Genomic DNA, 6,579 nt, shown 5'->3' on the forward strand with positions numbered 1-6,579 from the left:
GGCGGCGGGGGGGGGGGGGGGCGAGGGCGCGGCGGAGTCGCCAAGGCAGGCGGCGAGTGCCCCCTGGCGCCCCCGGCGCGCCACTGCAGCCGCACGGACGGGCCTCGGCACGAAGCCTCGCAGCACCAGCGCAGCCGAGGGCGGAGAGCCCACCGCCTCACCTGTTCGCTGCCTTCCCACCCTCCTCCACACGGAGTTTTTCCCTCCAACTTCCCAAGGAGCCCCTTGTTCCTTGTTCTGTCTGCCCCCAAAACAGTCCAGCTCCATCCTCTCTGGCAGGGGCGGCACGTGCACCCTGAGCATGGCGGTGCACCCCTGCAAAAAGGCACTGCCAACATGTAGGCAGTCTGCGGGCAGTCTACGATTGCCCCTGGCCGCCAACCCGGGGTCAGCACTCGCCACCCCCCAACACCGACAGTGCCGGCAGGGTATGCAGGAGCTCACCGCCACCAGGCTCCCGCAGCCGTGTCCCCCCAGCCGCCAGGGGCACGCACTGGTCATGCGCTCTGGACCCCACTTCAGGCTGCTATTCAATTCCCCCCCTTAGTCGTCTCTTCTCCAGACTGAACAAACCCATTTCCCTCAGCCTCTCTTCACAAATCACATACAGGCTTCCCTCGATTTATGCAGGTTCTTTCTATACAAATTCGCCCTTATGCAATGAGCATATTTAGACTCATAATTCGCTATATGCAAGGTAAATTCCCTCTTATGCGATCAGCATAGACGCCCCATGCCCCCTGCCCTGCCCAAGCAAGTCAGTCTGTGGGGGGAGGAGAAAGGGCCAAGGCCCCACTCACCCCAGCCCCAGCTGCAGTGGCTGGCACCAGCTGCCTACAGCCACTGGGCTGCACCGTGCTCCGCCTATCCCCACTCACCTCTGCTTCTGGGCTGCACTGTGCCCTGGTGCAGGCAGCTGGGGTCAGCCACTCCTGGGGCTGCTCCAGCAGGGACTGGCATGAGTGCTGCGCCCCGTAGCACCCAGGGCTCCACTTGCCTGCACTCACCCCAGCCTGTGCTGGACCGGCCCCGAGAGCAGCCGACACCAGCTGCCTGCACCAGGGCACGGCGCAGCCCAGGAGCAGAGGTGAGTGGGGACAGGCAGAGCATGGTGCAGCCCAGCAGCTGCAGACAGCCAGTGCCGGCCATTCCCGGGACTGCTGCAGCCATGGCTGGGGGGAGTGCTGCTTTGTTCCCTCTGCTTTGCTGCCTTTTGCAGCCCAGGAGCAGCACCCCTCCCCTAGCCCCTTTCCTAGTCCCAGCCTCACTCCCTCCCTCACCACCATGGGAACCTATCCCTATTTGTTACATTGTAAAGTGGGTTCGCTTTATGCAAATTTGATTTATGCGCTGTTCTTTGGGAACACATGCACTGCATAAACCAAGGGAAACCTGTATAAAATACCACCAGGACTTGTGAGGAGAGGCTGAGGGGACCGGGCTTACTTAGTCTGGAGAAGAGAAGACTGAGGGGTGATTTCATAGCAGTCATGTACAAAACGCTGGCATGAGGAGTCTCTATTACTGACTCAAAGCTCCCTACTGCACAGTGGTCATTAAAAGAAGTCAGGCACCAGGGAAATGCCAGTACCTGAACCATTTTGTTGCCTTCCGCTGGACTCAAAACTAAACACAGGACTCTAGATGTGGCCTCACCAGCGTCAAATAGAGGAAAAGAATTACTTCCCTCCATCTTGCTGGCAATACTCAATTTCAAAAGAAAGATCATCCCCTGCATGGCTCCCACCCACCTGGCTTGTCCTGGGCCTCTCCCAGTCAGGAATTACTGCCCATAATTAACCTGTGTTTGGAGGGATAAGATGCTGTGGGAGAGAGAAACAATAGGAGCAGCCCAAAATCATTTCTACTGTGACTAAAATGGCTTTGAAAGCCAGGCTGAAATCACTGGTTTGCAAATTCCTGTCCCCTCCACTGGTCTCCGCGGTGAGGCCTGGCCCATTACACTCACCAACACCTTGGAAGCCCGTCTAAAAATCCTGCCTAATACTTGTTCCCTGGCATTGAGCGCAGGGCCAAAGACTTTTGTACCGAGTGTGCTAACAAAGAAATCCTTGGGTTTGGATATTTGTTCATCCCATTAATAACCTGCAAGATTGATTTTTATTTCTCCTGGAACAATTTAACTTTTAATTTGGCTGAGCCATGCGCTGATTGCCAAGCGACTGTGGGTTATGATTTCTAAATGACAAAGGAAATCAGCCCTTGCTACACTGAATGTTTTTGTTGCTTAAGTTTAGATTTACCATTCATTTTGCCTCATTTGCTCTTTAAGCTAACATTTTCTTTAGCGTTAACATTTTCTTCTCCATTTTCTCCAGTGTATTAGATTAACAGTTGGGTTTTTTGCCTTGTCATCTTGAAAGGTGATGCCACTAAGCCAGGGTTTTGATGTCATGGTAGGACATCAGCCCCATGCAGTCAGTCAGTCAGAGACCATGCATCACCTAAAACTCATTTGAGTCTTCAAAACAGGGTTAATGCAGGACTTAAATGGTGTCTGGGCCACATGCTGGGTCTCCCTACTGGATGAAATAGCAAAGCATGTTTACCCTCCCTCACCTCAAGAATCCTGCCCTTCTTTCATTCACGTGTGACCATCGACATGGTTTTATAATGACTGCTGTTGCTTTTTATTGTCTTCTAAGTATACACAAATCAACAAAGCCACCCAGCAGACCACTGCCATCTTTGAATCAGACCCTTATGATGCTGCCACTGGAGGAGCTACTTTTCTTCTCATCTCTGTTATTTCAACCTGGATAATAAGAAAGCTATAATAAGGCCAGTCTCATTTTGCAGGAGACGAAAGGATAGAGAGAAGGCAGGGTATTATTTGTATCTTGCTTTCTTTCTAAGACAGAAGAGTTATTTGTAACATATGGAATAACGTTGCCTGGCTTTGTTCAAATCTGAAGGTCCTGTTCCTTACAACACTTACTGTTCCCCGCACACACACAGTCCCATAAAAGCTAAGTATGTCCATAAGTGGGGCTACTATTTCAAACAGGCTCCTGGACATTTCCCCCCCCCGATTCCCTTCATCCATCAGTGATTACAAGCACCCTCTGCACCGGTGGTTCTCAACCTTTTTAGACTCAAGGGCCACATCCAGATAAGCATGGGCATCTGGTTGCCCTGGGACAAGAAGCAGTGGCACACTTTGTGCTGCTGCTACTTGTCCCCCGGGGAAAGCCCATGCCACATGCCCTCTGTCTGGCGTGCAGGTTACCGGGTGGGGTAGAGGAGGTTGGGGCCAGCAACCCCCTCAGGGCTCAGTTCTGGGGCCGGTGCTGTTCAACATCTTCAGCGGTGATCTGGATGAAGGGGTGGGAAGCACCCTGTCCAAATTCGCAGATGACACAAAAATATGGGGTGAAGCTAACACCCTGGAGAGGAGGAACCAGATCCAGGCTGACCTAGACAGGTTGGGGAAGTGGGCAGAGAGCAACAGGATGCAATTCAATAAGTGCAAGGTGCTGCATCTAGGGAGAAACAACTGCCATCATACCTATAGGCTGGGCAGCGACCTTCTCAGCACCACTGAGGCAGAAAGAGATCTTGGAGTCACTGCTGACTTCAGGATGAACATGAGTTGCCCATGTAATGAAGTAGCTGGCAGACCCAACCGCACCTTGTCATGCATCCATAGGTGCTTCACAAACAGGTCCAGAGAGGTGATTGTCCCTCTCTATGTGGCACTAGTCGGGCCAGTTCTGGATGCTGCAGTTCAAGCAGGATGCAGAGAATCTGGAGAGAGTCCAAAAAAGAGTCACTCGTCCGATTGGAGGCCTGCAGGGAAGGCCCTATTAGGAAAGGCTAAGGGACCTTAACCTCTTCAGCCTCTCCAAGAGAAGGCTGAGAGGGGACATTGTGGCAGTGTACAAATTCATAAGGGGAGAGCAACATGAAGTAGGTGACAATCTGTTTACCAGGGCACCCCCTGGAACAACAAGGAACAATGGCCATAAGCTACTAGAGAGTAGGTTTAGACTGGACATTAGAAAAAAGTTCTTCACGGTCAGGCTTGCCAGGATCTGGAATGGGCTTCCAAGGGAGGTGGTGCTCGCCCCATCCTTGAGGGTCTTCAAAAGGAGACTGGACAGGTACCTGACTGGGATCACATGACCCCAAGTTTGGTGACCATTTTCTTGCCTGCCAGGGGCAGGAAGTCGGACTAGATGGCCCACTGAGGTCCCTTCTGACCCTTGAATCTATGAACCCTGGGGTGCTGCAGTACCCCAGTTGAGAATAACTGCTTTACGTTTTGGTTTGAACTAGTGCTTGCAAGCAGAAGAGCTCTATATTTTTCTCCTCTTGTTCCACACTGGTTGGACCAAATATGTGCCCTGTGCTTTAAATTGCACAGCAGCATATAGAATAGCTGCACCACTTCAAATTGTTACAGCTCTGGCTATCGGTCCAATCCATTAAAAAAAAAAAAATGTCTGATGCAAAGAAATGGCCTCCTATCACAGAACTAGTCATGTTTCTACTTCATTAGGTCCCTGTTAGACTTGTAAGGTCCCAGCAATCATCACAGAAGGGAGAGGACATGTGTAGTTGATGCACAATCCAAGGAGCATGTACCTGCTGCCAGACCCCTTACGAGGGCACAAAGTGCCCCTCTGGCTGGCCAGCAAATATCACCTTTCAAGTTTCCTCTTGGCACCTGAGATGACACTGAAAGGAGATCTTGGGGGAATGCTGTTGTATGTGCCCTGTCAGCACCATGAAGAAACAAGCTCCAGCATTGCTGAAGAAAATAGGGGGCTTGATTCCACTCTGCCTTCAAGTTTCTCAAGTTAGGGCTAAGCCCCATTGGGAGAAACATTCAGTGCAGGCCCAGCTGAATGATTCACTGTCACTCCACAAAGTAGGATTAAATTCCATAGAAGCTGCTGTTAGTCTACAACCAGGGCTGGATAAACATGGTGACCGATACCACTATACAGTTCAGTGGTACACCCGAAACTGTTCAGTGGCGAAAAGCCAAAGCACACACCTCTACGTCCATGTATGTATTTATTCTTATGAACTCCCACAGCTCCTAGGAAAAGAAGGGAAGGGATGGGCTACAGCTGCATGGTACAGTGCTATTTCTGTCACAGGGTCTGCATTTCCTTTATAGAACAGTATATAGCACCTAGAATTGAGATGCACTTTTTTACGCAGTCAGAATAAATAAATACAGGAAAGCATGCAGCAAACGGCTGCTTCTTATAGCTTCCAGAGACTGGTTTTAAGTGCTAATGCAACCCCTGTTACTGCAGCCTCTGAGCACCGCATACTTCTTAACATACTTATCCTGCAGGACCAGAATGAGCTGCTGTCCCTGTTCTGTGTAGGTAGACTGAGTCACAGCAGCTGGCCCGAGGTCTGGCAGGAAGCTTATCACAGAGCGGGGAACCAGCCCCAGGTTGCCCAAGCCACAGGGCTAGATCCCTAAGCACAGCAATATTTTTCCAGTTGAGTCGTCTGTCCTGAGCAGTCCCAAGGAAACACAAGGGCCCTCATATCACAGGATAGGAGGCATTCTAGTCTCGCACAGCTGTCCAGAAACAGAAGGGACTCTCTTCCCTGCCCCATATTCTCCCACAAATGACCATCTTTTCAGATCTCACTCAGCCTCTGACAGAGAAGCCATGTTATGAGTATGTAAGGGGTTGTGTCTCTGGTACATAGGGCTTCATACTTCTCAATGTCTGGGCACCATGGAGGGGTTGCTTATTTTCCCATTTAACCTGTTTGACACTCGAAGAGGAGTCCTGTCCTGTGTTTAAGATGGACTGCAGGGAGCTAAGTGGTTTGGGGAACACAGCTCTGGATGAAGCTCCTATCCAGCTCTGCCTCTGACAACCCTATGACAGCATCTACTAGTGGGGTCTACCACTGAGAATGGAGTTGCAATGGCCTGTGGACTCTCAGTCCCAGCTAAGGTCCTCAATGACACAAGCATCACTGTATCTGTCTGTACATTAGAATAAGGTGGGGATCCCCGAACTGACTTCTAATTGACAAAGGCCAAGATGACCCAAAACACCAACCACATTGTTACCAGCCTCACCACAGGCTAGTGGCACAATAGGCAGGGAGAAAGTTATCCACTGACAAATATAAAAGGTTCCCTTCATTTCAAAGAGGCAGCCTATCGCTGGAGCTTTATACCTTGTGCTGTGCCTACTTCCTTGTCAGAAGGCAGGTGTGGCTAGAGGGTTCTATCCATTACCCCTCATAAAAATTGCATACATTCCCTTCATAAATAAACCCAAATCTTCAAATTTCCAAAGCAAGAGGAACCAGGCATGAGACATTCAGTGAATGTACTTACCAAGTATGCATCACATCACTCTATTGTGCATTTGTTGTTCTTTTCCTTTTGATCATTAGCCCTGTTGGCATGGTCTCAGTTGTGTGCATCACTGGCAGGATAGTCCAGAACTTGCTGTGATGGGCTCCTGTTAGCACACACGTCTCTCAGTCCTCACCAGGAGAGTCAGTTTTCACTAACACTGATGAATCAAAAGAAATCTTGCTTTGCCTAGGTGGCAGGCCTTTTCC

General features: G+C 50.5%; 1 protein-coding gene across 23 annotated transcripts in view; it reads right to left on the bottom strand.

The window, feature by feature from the left end:
* EPHB1 (EPH receptor B1) overlaps positions 1-6,579 on the bottom strand; it is a 365,941-nt gene that overhangs the window by 323,963 nt on the left and 35,399 nt on the right. Inside the window, exon 2 of one of the 23 annotated variants that reach the window (XM_006021006.1) lies at positions 6,350-6,530. The exons of the other annotated variants lie outside the window; for them this stretch is intronic. The gene's annotated coding sequence lies outside the window, so the exon portion shown is untranslated. The remainder of the gene's footprint in view (positions 1-6,349; positions 6,531-6,579) is intronic. 23 annotated transcript variants of the gene reach the window in all.

This window comes from Alligator sinensis, unplaced genomic scaffold (genome assembly GCF_000455745.1).
Source record: "Alligator sinensis unplaced genomic scaffold, ASM45574v1 scaffold1086_3, whole genome shotgun sequence".
Lineage (NCBI taxonomy): Eukaryota > Metazoa > Chordata > Crocodylia > Alligatoridae > Alligator > Alligator sinensis.